Here is a 15,415-nt window from a genome sequence, read left to right on the forward strand (position 1 = left end):
AATATTGCAGTTCCGCTGAGTTGCTGATCTCCACCATTTCTAGTAAGTAAAAAAAAAAAAGCTCAGTTTGTAGGCGCTATAACTTTTGCATAAAACGATCAATATATGCTTATTGGAATTTCTTTTACCAAGCATACGTAACAGAATACATATTGGCCTAAATTGATCAAGACTTTTTATTTTCTTTTATTTTTTTTGTTTTGAATCTCTATTCGTGGGCGGGGGTGGGGGCATAAATTTGATTTGGGTACAGCATCGCACAATTGTCAAACAGTGTCGCAAAAAATGGTCTGGTCATGAAGAGGGGTAATCTTTGTGTTTTTTTTTTTTTTATTTTATTTTTTTTGGGAGGTTTTTTTCGCCTCTAGGACCGGTCATCCTTATTTCTATTTCAAGGGATGTTTTTACATTGCTTGTAATAGGAATAAAAATGATTTAGAAAAATCAATACAATTTAAGTGCCCCATTCCTCTGAGCACAGAAGAAAACTGGTAAGCAAGTCAAGTTGCACACATATACTTAAAGGGTATCCGCACCACACATGTGCGGTATCACCGCGGATATTGGAGCCAGAGCAATAATGGGGCAGCAGGCAGGAATGTTCTCATCCTCCAAAATCAATTTAACTTAAACTTAAATGAAATGCATACAAGAGTTGGATATACAGTGGGGACGGAAAGTATTCAGAGCCCCTTAAATTTTTCACTCTGTTATATTGCAGCCACTTGCTAAAATCATTTAAGTTCATTTTTTTCCTCATTAATGTACACACAGCACCCCATATTGACAGAAAAACACAGAGTTGTTGACTTTTTTTTGCAGATTTATTTAAAAACTGAAATATCACATGGTCCTAAGTATTCATACAGTCATGAGTCTTTTTGGGAAAGATGCAACAAGTTTTTCACACCTGGATTTGGGGTCTTCTGCCATACCTCCTTGCAGATCCTCTCCAGTTCTGTCAGGTTGGATGGTAAACATTGGTTGACAGCCATTTTTCTCTCCAGAGATGCTAAATTGGGTTTACGTCAGGGCTATAGCTGGGCCATTCAAGAACAGTCACGAAGTTGTGAAGCCACTCCATTATTTTAGCTGTGTGCTTAGGGTCATTGTTTTGTTGGAAAGTAACACTTTGGCCCAGTGTGAGGTCCTGAGCACTCTGCAGAAGGTTTTCGTCAAGGATATCCCTGTACTTGGCCGCTTTCATCTTTCCCTCAATTGCAACCAGTGGTCCTGTCCCTGCAGCTGAAAAACACCCCCACAGGATGATGCTGCCACCGCAATGCTTCACTTTTGGGACTGTATTGGACAAGTGATGAGCGGTGCCTGGTTTTATCCACACATAACGCTTGGAATTGAGGCCAAAAAGTTCAGACCAGAAAATCTTATTTCTCACCACCTTGGAGTCCTTCGGGTGTTTTTTCTAAAAAAAAAAAAAAAAAAAAAACTTGCAGGCTTTTATGTGTCTTGCACTGAGGAGAGGTTTCCGTCGGGCCACTCTGCCATAATCCCCCGACTGGTAGTGGGCTGCAGTGATGGTTGACTTTCTACAACTTTCTCCCATCTCATGACTGCATCTCTGGAGCTCAGCCACAGATCTTTTGGGTTCTTTTTTACCTCTCTCACCAAGGCTCTTCTCCCCCGATAGCTCAGTTTGGCTGGACTGCCAGCTCTGGGAAGGGTTCTGTTCGTTCCAAATGTCTTCCATTTAAGGATTATGAAGGCCACTGTGCTCTTAGGAACCTTAAGTGCAGCAGAAATTTTTTGTAACCTTGGCCAGATCTGTGCCTTGCCAAAATTCTATCTCTGAGCTCTTCAGGCAGTTCCTTTGACCTCATGATTCTCATTTGCTCTGACATGCACCGTGAACTGTAAGGTTTTATATAGACAGGTGTGTGGCTTTCCGAATCAAGTCCAATCAGTATAATCAAACACAGCTGGACTCAAATGAAGGTGTAGAACCATCTCAAGGATGATCAGGAAAAAATAGACAGCACCTGAGTTAAATATGAGCGTCACAGCAAAGGGTCTGAATACTTCGGACCATGTGATCTTTCAGTTTTTCTTTTTTAATAAATCTGCAAAAATGTCAACAATTCTGTGTTTTTCTGTCAATATGGAGTGCTGTGTGTATATTAATGAGGGAAAAAAAAAATAACTTAAATGATTTTAGCAAATGGCTGCAATATAACAGAGTGAAAAATTGGGTCTGAAGGGGGTCTGAATACTTGCCGTGACTGTTTATTGTTGGTTTCAAAACAGTATTACATCCACTTATTAAGACTAAATGAATAAACTTTAAGCAACCTAGCCACTACGACTCGAGCTGCATATAATAACTTAGACTTTAATAACTTTCCAACCATATAAATATAAACTAATGACTTTAAAATCTTACATACTAGTCCCCCTTTGTGGTGGTGACACCACCACATAACTACAGCCGCGACAAAAAAAGGGGAGGGTAGGAGGGGAACACCACAGCTACGTCTTCTGCAGCCCTTTTTTTTTTGGCTAAATCCAGGTTTATCCGGATTTTCCCGGGCTAATACATGAGACCCTAGTAGGGGGTCACCTATGGGCGGCACAGTGGTGTAGTGGTTAGCACACTCGCTTAGCAGTAAGGTGGGTCGCTGGTTCAAATCCCAACCATGACACTACCTGCCTGGAGTTTGCATGTTCTCTTGGTACTCCAGTTTCCTCACGCAATCCAAAGACATGCAAGTAGGTAAATTGGCCCTAGCATATGAATGGGGACCTTGGATTGTAGGCTCCTTGAGGGTAGGTACATGTGATGTGAGGTGAGTGTGCAATGTACAGGGATAGGGACAATTGTAGACCCCTCACTCAGGTTGAACTGGATGGACTGGTGTCTTTATTCAACCTTACTAACTATGTAACCTGTGACCTCTCCCAAGCCACGTGAATACCGAAGGTCCCCCTGAGAGCAGAGCTCCGAGGGGGAACTTGAAAAGGCCTAATCTGCTGCTCTCTCATGAGAAAAAGGGGAATTGAAACCGCCTTCCCCTTTTTCCCATCATGGGACAGCAGGCAGCAATGTTCTTATCCTCAAAATCAATTTAACTTAAATTAATAAAAGAGTTGGATATAAAAGGTCGTAGCTGTTTATTTTTGGTTTCAAAACCGTATTACTTCCACATATAAAGACTAAATTAACCTAGCCACTATAACTCAGGCTGCATAATAACTTATCCACTTTAATAACTTTTCAAAAGACAGAAACCCACAATGGGGCCATTTCAACCCAGAACCCCACACTGGCCATTTCAACACAGGAACTCAGGTCAGTATTGAAAATATCCAAGCCACTGTTAGATAAATGGATATCATCCTTTCTGTACAAACCTTTTAATCCACCCTTTAAATCTACATGTCTGAAAGATACAATACCTGACCCTAATAGCAACTTGGACACTGCTCTATTCACCTTTTTTTTCTAACGGGCGCATAGCAGGAGGATAGCCAACAAAGCCTTTGCACTACCTCAGAAAAAACTATAACGGAGTGATGAAAAGATGACTGTATTCTGATTAAATCATCCCTGATTCTATATATGATATCTAGAGTCATTCTTTTGTTTTCCAGTGTCATTCCCTCCAAGATGTATAGTTAATACATCAGGTGGGGGAAAACGCTGCATAAGCTTTCTTAATTCTATAAATCTGCCCAACGCATACCCCTCCTACCATACGAAAAAACCCTAAATTTATCTGGATCCAAGCCCAGGTTTTCAGTATATACTCTTTCTCAAGCTCTTAGTTGTGCCCAAAAAATGTACCAATGTCCAATAATCCAAATCACTCAGCATTTGCCTATAATGAATCAAAAAATGTTATTAGGACGAATATATAACAAATGGCTATTAGATTTCCATCTACCTACTTCCTTAATCAATTTATTCTCTAACCTCAACCTGGAAGCCTCTGTAGCTGCACCAATTCTAAATGAGACGTGAGCTGAGAATCTTGTAAATATTTTAAGGTCTTTAAAAATGTCTTCAGTACGCAAACAAATTGATATTTAGAGGGGAACCTGACTTGTGAATGAAAAAGCTTGACCACCCCTTAATGGTCTAATAAGAAAATAATTGTAGTAATGTAACTGGACAGATGGGAGAACCCTTACAGGCATATAAATTGATCCAAGTACCTTTTTACTAATATGTGTTTGACCTCTCAATAAAAAATTCCTAATTTTGTATTAGAAGAAATAATGTCAGAAAAATTAATTGAAAATAACTCAAACTCTAAGGCCGCGTACACACGGGCGGACTGTCCGCCCAACTAGGTTCGTCAAACAGTTTGACAAACAGTCAAAATTAGCATGAACGGACTTGACCACACACGACGAACGAACAGCCCGCTGAAAACTTGCGCGATGACGTGAATGGCACGTACGACGGGACGAGAAATTCGAAGTCCAATACACTGCAATGCAACCTTCGCCGTGTAAATTCTTTCTGAGCATGCGTGAGACTTAGTTTATCGAACAAGCCTACACACGAGCGGACTGTCCGCTCAAACCAAGTTTCAGCGGACAGTCTTACGGAAATTCCGAAAAACTTTGTTCGTCAGACTGTCCGCTGAAACTGTCCGCTGAAGCCCACACACGAGCGGACTGTCCGCTGAAACACTGTTCAGCGGACAAAGTTGGGCGAACAGTCCGACCCGTGTGTACGCGGCCTAAGAGCAGCAAAAAAGGTGCTGGCAAATACACTGACTCGAATGAAGAGAAACAAACCCTGTCTGTAACTGAGCAAATTATTCCCAAAACCGTAGGGGTAATAGGTTTGCATGAATCCGTTTTAAAATGAACCTTCTTATATCCTTTCAAACCCAGTTTAACAGAAAAACTGCATACAAGAAGGTAAATTATTAATTTTAAGAAAAAAATTTACTCCAAACAATGTTTTTTGAACATAGGACCACGAATATTTTTTAGTAAATAAAAAAATGATTTAAAATAAAGGACTTGTCAAAAACTGGCTCTTGTTTTATTACTTTTCACTGCTTTTTTGGTGAATGGATAGGAGTACGATGTACCCGATACCCATTCACATACAGGGGGGCTTCCAGATTCCAATAAGCCCCCCCCCCCCCCCCCCCGCAGACCCAGACAAACACTAGCAACTAGCTATATACAGTGAATGTAAAAAAATAAACACACACACATTGCAAAATCATGTTAAAAAGGCAGTACTTTCATTTTGGATGCAGGTCCATTGAAGTCTGTTACATGCAACATGCGAAAAAACACACAAAAATGCATTGATCCATAGGAATCCATATTGAAAAAGATTCACTGTATTTTGTCAAAATGCATTAAAAAAACGCATTAATGGGAATTGAGCCTAAAGTATAATTTTTGAGTCCCCATCTTGGCAGAATTAAAGTAGCTAAAGTTATTCAAGTATATATTTTGTCTGATAATGTCACATTCCTGCTTCCTTCTGAAATGTGTTTTACACTAATAAGCACTAAAGAATAATCTAATCTAGACATCTCCGATTTAGGGAGATTAAAATAGATAGCGTTCTAGTTTTTGATAATGTAGCAGATATCAGAGCTGCTGGCATGATGGACAGTATTTTTTGGAAATAGTCCTGTAGCTAGCAAAGCAGCTTCATCATATTTAGAGCTACTGAACGTCTGTTCCTTAAGCCTGCATTGCAACAGAAAAGGCTGGACAGAACACTCTTAGACCCCTTTCACGCTGAGGTGTTTTAGCGCTAAAAATAGCCCCTGCAAAGCGTCTGAAAACTGCCTCCCATGCCGCCCGGGTGCTTTCACACTGGGGCGGTGCGCTTGCGGGACGTTAGAAAAAGTCCTGCAAGCAGCATCTTTGGGAGCGGTGTATACAGCACACCTAAACCGCCCCTGCTCATTAAAATAAATGGGCAATGCCTAGAAAGTCTTTTAACACCTGCTAGCAGCCAATGAAAGGGTTAAAAGTGCCGCTTAAACAGCGGTAAAACGCCGCTAAAATTTGTGGCATTTTACAACCAAAGCGGCCGGCGCCCCAGTGTGAAAGGGGTTTTAGAGTAAATACGTGGATTTTCTGCATAACTGGATACTGGTAAACCTCTAACTGTTTTTTGTTTTCTTTTGATTCAGATGTCTAGTGACATATAGCACCCACGGGTAAAGGTTCAGGAAAAGGAGCAAAAGATCTAAGGAACTGATATTGCAGTGATATTTTTTGGTATGCTCTTGGCTTCCTGTCCAGTTTTCCCCTTATAGGAGAACTAATAATTATAATGTTACTACCAAAGACATCTGACCAAATGCTACACAGCAGCAAAGTTGCATAGAAGTCTAAATTGTATTTTTCTATACATTTTATAGAACCTGTTACTCAGGTATGAATATTAAAGTAACCCTGTCACCACGTGGCCAGTTGTAGAAGGAACAACCTGTAAAAAGGGACCTGATAACCCTCCTGGAAATCTGTCTCCTTCTTCCCTGGCCGCCGCAGGTATACCATACTTTTGGGTGTATAGGATATCTGCTCTCCTGTGATTCCTACTTCCAACTCGTACATTACTAAAGGACATAAGAGCCCCAGGAACAACCACTGCATGTGGCTGGAGAGCAGGTATTCAACTCACCTGAAAGGTCAAATACTTGCAACAGCCAGGATGAAAGAAAGCAATGGTGTTAAAACACAGACCAGCAGAAAGGTACGTTTATTTTCTCTTGTACAGGGTGTTCCCTTTACAGGTGTGACCCTGTGGTGGCTGCGAGCAGGTCTTGTAACATCACTATGCACATACGAGGGATTTACTTTGTTTTTGTCCTTATTCCTGCTGGTGGTTTATGCATGGATATGTTTTAATGATGCTATACCTGCCTTTGACTTTTGTGAGTGCATATGGTTTTATTTTAATAAAGCAAGCATAATAGTATTTCAGTATTGTATGTCTCTTATTCCTTTGGAGAAAGGGAGAAATGGAATTCCGATCCATAACATGGTTTTTATCTTCATAAGTCCAGTTGTAAGTAGAGTTGTTGCATTTTGGATGGATCATTTTGTCAGGTCACCTTGAGGCGAGGTGACAGGTGCACACCGAAGGATCAGGAGTGCACCGCAAGGTTGTGGACCCTACGGCTGACTGCTGCAGACGGGGGACAGATCCCACTGGGGTTAGAGCGTAAGATTCCCTGGGGCATGGAGTCTAAGAGCCAGCAGGTGTTCACCAGAGCCTCCAGTGGTGAGGATGGACTTGGCTGCAACTGGCTCCAGGTCGTGACCCCCAGGATCCCCCAGCTCACACCCACAGTAGGCAACAGGAGGATAGGGATGGTGAGGGACAAGGTCAGGGCCACAAGCAGACAAGAATAGTCGGGTACACGCCAAAAGGTCAGGATCACAGGCAAACAAGGATAGTCAAGACACGCCAAAGTCGGTAACGGAAAACAGTAGCAGAGCACACGGCAGGAAACGGGAAGCTAACACACAAAGGAATACACAATGGTTGATCAGCACTCATGGCCTGCAGTGCACAGCTTAATATAGGGCTCCCTGATAGGGCCTGGGGTGGAGCCATGCTTAGAGGGGAGGTTATAAAAACCACCAGGTGGAAGTGGCTGACCTCTTAGTCTGAAGACATGGGGGAAGGTAAGCAGACACAGGAAGATCACTGCGTAACCATGACAGTACCCTCCCTCTTACGAGGCCTCCCCTGCCTGGGTCCAGGCTTAAAGGGAAACTCCAGATGGAACCTCCTTAACAGACAGAGAGCAAAGACCTCAGATGCAGTGATCCAAGACCTCTCCTCAGGACCCAACCCTTTCCAAAGTACAAGGTACAGAAGAAGGCCTTTACGGAGCCGGGAATCCAAAACTTGACTAACCTCGTATTTTAGATTATCCCCAGAGACCGAAACAGAGGTAGGGAGAGGACTTGAGGACTAAAGGCTTTTTAGGAATGGGTAAGGGCATGAGAAGATCAGGGTCCCCCACACCCTTAAAGATGAGCTGGGCATCCATAACAGGACCACCAGACTGGGCAGAGGTCAGTGGATCCCTGAGGTCAGGTTGGTTAGAAAGTGACATGTCACAAGAGTCAAACTGGATAGCAGCAACACAAACAGAATGCAGAGAACCCTGAGAAAAAGATTGAAAACCCCTCCTGGCCGAATGAGGTATTCTATCCAAAGGATGGATTGAGCCTCTTAGCCTCTTAAACGGGTTTGAACGGACATAGTAGCATAAGGGTACATTACTGGACACAGACTCGGTAATTACTGGTGGGTTATAGGGTATCACTAGGTGATTGGAAACTGGCAAACCCTAGACAGGAAGTTCACTCCCCCATATAACCCCTCCCCCTACAGGAGGTACCTCAGTTTTTTTTCGCCAGTGTCTTAGGTGTTTGTCACAAGTAAAGATGTGCTGTGCTGAGCTCCACTGGAATATCCTTACTGGGGCCAGCTATGCAACCGGATCCATTCAAAGTGTCTTTTCCAGACAGAATTGGATGGTACCCGTGCTTCGTGTCCGAAGAGACGAGGTTTTACCTGTAACGCTTCTCTTTTCAGAGAGCTGAACCCTGGGATCCAGTATTTGTTTTTTTTCAGCCATATTCCTGGCACGGTGCTTTATGGGCCCAGAACTGCGGATCCCCCTATTCAAGGGGGCCGCAGTCTGAAGTTTTTTTCCGTACGGAGCCCACCGTGAGAGGCAGGGCTGGACTGGGACAAAAATTTGGCCCTGGACTTCATCCAGACCGGCCCACTCCAATTTTGCAAACGCGCACAAAAACAGTATAATGCGCACTTGCACGAGAGTGACGTCATCACGGCCCGGCTAGACACATAGCAGGAGTATGCAAACTCAGAAGCCGACAGCACACTGCTGGTGATCTTTTATTTTCCAGCCCCCCCACCCCCTGGTGTCCCCCTGTCACCTGCCCGAAGTCTGGCTCTGCATTATATATTTTAAAATAAACAACTAATGCGCACACCTATTTTTGATCAACCGCAGTAATGAGAAGCTGCCAACATCAAACAGGTTTAAGCCCCTTTCACACGGGACGGATCAGTAATGATCCGCCCCGTGATGATCCGCTCGCTCAGCGGGGATCGCTCCGTTGTCCCCGCTGAGCTGGCTGCGGACAGGGCGGTCTCCGCACACTGTGCAGGGACCGCCCTGTCAGATCTCTGCTCTCCTCTATGGGGATCGGATGCGCACGGACCGTCTGTCCATGTTCATCCGATCCGCTGTGCAGACTGTTGCGGAGGCGGATGAAATCTGGTGTCTGCAGATGTTCATCCGCAGACACCCGCTATCCCATAGGGATGAATGTATGCCCGTATTTCATCTGCAAACGGATGGATGAAATACGGACATATCATCCGCATGTGTGAAAGGGGCCTTACACAAAGCCACAGATAAATTGAATATATAGCAAAGGATGTGATGCTAACCAAAATAACATAAAAAAAATCCATTTGGTGCAAATAATGATTCAAATAATACAAAAAATCCAACATAGCTAAAAGTACATCAAACGTGTCAATTAATATTGAAATGTGCATAAAAAAAATTTCAGCAAAAAATTCGTATATAAACGATGCTTATAATTAAAACCATTTTATCCAAACTATGTCCTTGGTATTAAAGTGCAAAAAGAGTGCAAAAAAAAGGGGGGTTTTTAATTATAAGCATTTTTATATATGATTTTTTTTGCTGAAAATATTTTTATGCACATTTTAATATTAATTGACAGTTTTGGTGAACTTTTAGCTATGTTGGATTTTGCATATTATTAACCATTATTTTCACCAAATGAATTTTTTATGTTATTTTATTTAGCACCACATCCTTTGCTATGTATGTGTGTATATATATATATATATATATATATATATATATATATATATATATATATATATATATATACACATACACATACACATACACACAGCCATATTCTGTATACAGCTATATATATATATATATATATATATATATATATACAGCCATGTGCTATATACAGTATTCAATGGGCCGGCCGGTTACCTGGATGGGTTCCTGCAGCACCGCCATCCTCCAGGCTCCCTCGTCTGCTCCAGGGACTTCTCTGCCTGTCGGCTGCTCTCATGGCGGCCCCCGGCTCATTTAAACTCACAGCGTCCGTTACCGCGGGGGCCGCCGGAGATAGCCGAGTTTTGTTCGCTGTCGGAGAGGAGCAGGGCGGGGGAAGCCGAGCGGTGGCAGAAAAGGACGACTGTGGGCCGGAGGTAGCCAAAGATGTGTTATGAGAGCGCCGAGTGGGGGCGGGAAGAGCCGAAGTGCGCCGCGCTGTTCTCGGAAGTACAGCGGTGCTCAAATGAATGGCTGTGCGAGTAGCGCAGCCATTCATTTGGCTAGGCTGTCACTGAAACCGGCCCACTGAGCCATCGGCCCACCGGGAATCTCCCGGTAGTCCCGATGGCCAGTACATGCCTGGTGAGAGGTGAAGATTGGGTCTGTTATTCAGACCCTGTAGCTGGATAAGGTAAGGGAGACTCCTAAAGAATTTTTCTAATTCTAGTAGGTCTTCTCCTTTTAAGTAAATGTATGCTATGCCTATAGTCACCACCGGGGGGCAGCCAAGAGCACATACATTTTCATGCCTGATCTGTGTGCTTGGTGTCCACACTCTATGCTCCTCCAGCCATGCTCCAGGAAGGATGAAGGTAAGGGTTTTTTTTTCCTTCTGGGATTCTCCCTCCACGGATTAGGGGGCTGAGACAGGCCTGGGCATAGAGCAGTAATATCACCCGCCGCCGTCCGCCCCATCCACCACTGTGCGCTGCCGCCATTACAGCGGCTTCACATGCACCAGCCCTTCCCTCTCTTCTGTCCCAGCCTCCCCTCCATGCTTGCCAGCAGGGTTAGAGCCTCTGCTCGTGCGAGAAACGCTTGTTTTAAAAACGAGCAAGGGGTGGAAATGGTCGGAGGAGGGGGGGTGGAGCACTATGCTACACAGGCTGTAAAGTGCACTTTTTTTTCAGATGCACACAGCCTATGGAGGGACACAGAGCTGACAGGCGCATGTGCGTGTGGGAGACACAGGCATTCCCAGGCAACATTTACTTAGGCACCAGACTGAGTCTTAAGTAGCAGCGGCAGTTGCTGAACTACAGGGCTCAGCAGTCAGTGCATTTTTTTTGTGTGGTACCTCTACCTTTTGTTGCTTTGCACTATGGGTACAAGTACCCCGAAGAATAGGGGCTCTAAGGGGTCCACTTCAGGCTTTGAGGACTCCCCCCCCCCCCCTCTGCAGCACCCCCCCCCCCCCTGCAGGACTCGGGGAGGCTGGCCAGGGAGAGCCATCGGGGTCAGGGGCTGCAGCTGCTTCTGGCACTTCAGCCCCTGTGTACATTACAGAGGAGGTTTTTTTCCCTCAACCATAAACAGTTTAGAGGAAAGATTAATGGCCTTAGTCGCATCTTCACTCAGTGGAAGAAAACGCACTAGGCCCCCCTCTGTCACCCAGGACCCTCAGAGTGAGGAACTCTGGGATAATGGAGATGAATCCCCCTTAGAGGATCGGGAGGAAACTGATTCCACTTCTGAGGAATCTAGTGGAGAAGGGCCCTCTTCAGCTTCTCAGGATGAGAAAATGTTGGTGCAAATTCTTGCTGGATTGGTCTGTTCCACGTTTAAGTTACCCGTACCTGAGTCGGTTAAAGAACCCACTTCTTCTCTGGGTTCACTGAAACCTCCTCAAACTGCACATGCTTTTCCTGTTCATGGTTTGCTGGAAAAGCTTATCTATTCTGAGTGGGATCACCCAGATAAGATTACTTTTTACTAAGCTGTGGGGTATACCGACAGTTGACGCCGCCATTTCCTCCGTAAACAAACAAAAGCCTGACTTGTCCTGTTGACAACGCTCAGATGCTTAGAGATCCAACTGATAAGAAATTGGAATTCCTAGTAAATGTTTTTTCCTTGGCAGGTTCAGTAGCACAACCTGCAGTGGCAGCAATTGGAGTCTGTCAATATTTGAGAGACCATGTTAAACAGGTGCTTAAAGCCTTACCTGAACAGCAAGCCCGGGGGTTAGCTAACCTTCCAGCGGCTCTGTGTTTTGCTGTTGATGCTATCAGAGATTCTATCCTTCAGACCTCTCGCCTTACGCTTGGATTGGTACACATGCGTAGAATCTTGTGGCTGAAAAATTGGTCAGCCGAATCACCATGTAAGAAACTCCTGGCAGGATTTCCCTTTCGTGGTGCAAAACTGTTTGGATTGGAGAGGATTGGACAATTATATCCAAAGGATCTCTAGTGGGAAAAGCACCCTTTCACCAGTCAAGAAAAGGAGTAAACGTCCCTTTAAAGCGGGGTTCCACCCTAAAGTGGAACCTCCGCTGATCGGCTCCCTCCCCCCCTCCGGTGTCACAATTGGCACCTTTCAGGGGGGAGGGGGGTGGAGATACCTGTCAAAGACATGTATTTACACCCACTTCCGGGCATAGACTCCCGTGGGAGTCTGCGCCATTTCCTGTCCTGCCACGCTGTCTGCTGGGACACACACGGGTCTCAGAGACAGCGCAGAGAATTCCTATTGCGCTGCGCGACTCGCGCATGCGCAGTAGGGAACCGGGTAGTGAAGCCGATTCGCTTCACTTCCTGATTCCCTCACCTAGAATGGTGGCGGCAGCAGCCGAGGGCCGAGCGATCGATCGGCCTCGGCTGCCGGCATCGCTGGAACCCGGGACAGGTGAGTGTCCATTTATTAAAAGTCAACAGCTGTAGTATTTATAGCTGCTGGCTTTTAATATATATTTTTTTTTTTGGTGGAATCCCTCTTTAAATGGGCGCTTTCTCCAGTGCCAGAGGCATCGGCCTCCAGGCAGTCACGACGGCCTCCTCCGTCAAGCTCTAAGGTTAAAACTCAGTCAATCCCAGGGACAAAAGAAGTCCTAGGGGAGAAGGTCTTAAAGACAAAAAGCTAAGACCTTATGAAGGGGCGCCCCCGCTCACTTGAGTGGGGGGAAGGCTACTAAAGTTCTCAGGGCTCTGGCAGGAGGAATTTCGGGACAAATGGGTGGTCTCCACAATAACTCTAGGTTACAAACTAGAATTCCGAGAATTCCCTTCTCCTCGTTTCCTCAGATCAAATGTACCCAAAGAAAAAAGTCTCTCATAGCGTTGGAGCGACTATTGTCGCAAAAAGTTATCATGGTAGTTCCCATGCAAGAGCAGGGAATGGGGTTTTATTCAAACCTTTTCACGGTACCAAAGCCAAACGGAGATGTCAGACCCATTCTAGATCTCAAAGATCTAAACCGATTTCTAGAGATATACGGTCCTTTCGCATGGAATTGATCCGATCGGTAGTCTTCATCCTACAAGGAGAACTTCTGGCATCAATAGACATCAAGGATGTGTACCTGCATGTACCTATTTTCCCTGCTCATCAAAAGTTCCTGCGAATCGAAGTAGAAAAGCGCCACTTTCAGTTCGTAGCTCTGCCTTTCGGGCTAGCTACTACACCTCGGGTGTTTACAATGATCTTGGCCCCTCCTCTGGCCAGATTAAGGGCCCAAGGTATAACGATAATAGCATACCTAGACGACTTGCTCTTGATAGACTGGTCGGTAGCCCACCTGGACCAAAATTTGGTCACCACAATCAACTACCTGGAACGCCTAGGTTAGGTCCTCAACTTAGAGAAGTCTTCTTTAAAACCAGTAAGAAGACTAGAGTATTTGGGTCTGGTCATAGATACAGCCCAGCAGAGGGTATTCTTACCCCAAGCAAAGATCAGTGCTATAAGAGAACTGATTCAGGTAGTCAGGGCAAAGAAGGGTCCTTCTATTCATCTTTGTATGAGGTTTTTGGGGAAGGTGGTGGCTTCATTCGAAGCAGTTCCCTATGCTCAGTCTCATTCAAGGCTACTGCAAAACAGTATCCTATCGGCCTGGAACGAGAAGGTTCAGGCGTTAGATTTTCCGATGCATCTGTCCCCTACAATGCGTCGGAGCCTCAGCTGGTGGTTGACCTCCGAAAAACTGCGGAAAGGAAAATCCTTTTTACCAGTTACCTGGACAGTGGTAACAGTTGCCAGTCTTTCGGGTTGGGGGGCAGTCCTGGAACAGTTGACTGTCCAAGGGAGATGGTCCAGGACCGAGAGGGCCTTACACATCAACATTCTGGAGATCCGTGCGGCGTATCTAGCCCTAAAAGCCTGGACACTCAAGTTGCAGGGTTGCCCTGTCAGGATCCAGTCCGACAATGCCACAGCAGTGGCTTATATCAATCACCAAGGGGGCACCAAGAGTCGTGCAGCTCAGGAAGAAGTAAACCAGATCTTAATCTGGGTAGAAAGACATGTGCCATGCATATCGGCAGTCTTCATTCTGGGGGTAGAGAACTGGCAGACGGACTACTTGAGTCGCCAGCAGTTAGTGCCAGGGGAATGGTCTCTCCACCCCAACGTCTTTTTGGCCATATGCCAGAGATGGGGGGGGGGGGGGGGTTCCAGATGTAGATCTCTTTTGCTTCCAGGTTCAACAACAAGGTCGACACCTTTGTGTCAAGAATGAGGGATTCTCTTGCATGTGGGACAGATGCGTTGGTTACTCCATGGCATCAGTTCTCTCTGATTTATGCGTTCCCTCCTATTCTGCTACTGCCAAGACTGCTTTTCAGGATCAGGCAGGAAAATAAGTCGGTGCTTCTGGTGGCCCCGGCATGGCCCAGAAGAGCTTGGTATGCAGAAATAGTGAAGATGGCGGTAGGCTCTCCTTGGACCCTACCGTCCCGTCCAGACCTGCTATCCCAGGGACCGGTATTCCATCCTACCTTACAAACGCTAGATTTAATGGTTTGGCTATTGAAACCCACATTCTGAAGAATCGTGGCCTTTTTGGCCCTGTGATATCTACCTTGATTAATGCAAGAAAGCCAGTTTCCAGAATGATTTATCATAGAGTCTGGAAAGCATATGTCTCCTGGTGTGAATCCAGGTGTTGGCACCCCAGAAAATGTCATAGGGAGAATCCTCAAATTTCTGCAAAATGGGTTAGAGATGAAACTGGCCTTAAATACCATCAAGGGCCAAGTCTCAGCCTTATCGGTTCTGTTTCAACACCCACTTGCTTCACGTTCTTTGGTCCAAAGCTTTATAACAGGGGTAACGCGCCTTAATCCTCCAGTTAAGTGCGCCTCTGAACCCCTGGGATTTGAATTTGGTTCTGTCAGCTTTACAAAAGTAGCCTTTTGAACTGATACATCAGATTCCCTTAGTTCCGTTGATAAGGAAATTAATTTTTCTGGTGGCCATTTCTTCTGCCAGAAGTGTATCAGAATTAGCGTCCCTCTCTTGTAAAGAACCGTATCTGATAATGCACAAGGATAGAGTGGTGTTACGCCCTCATCCTAGTTTTCATCTAA

Source organism: Lithobates pipiens, unplaced genomic scaffold (genome assembly GCF_037356315.1).
Source record: "Lithobates pipiens isolate NorthernLeopardFrog02 unplaced genomic scaffold, aLitPip1_a1.2 Scaffold_16, whole genome shotgun sequence".
Taxonomy (NCBI): Eukaryota; Metazoa; Chordata; class Amphibia; order Anura; family Ranidae; genus Lithobates; species Lithobates pipiens.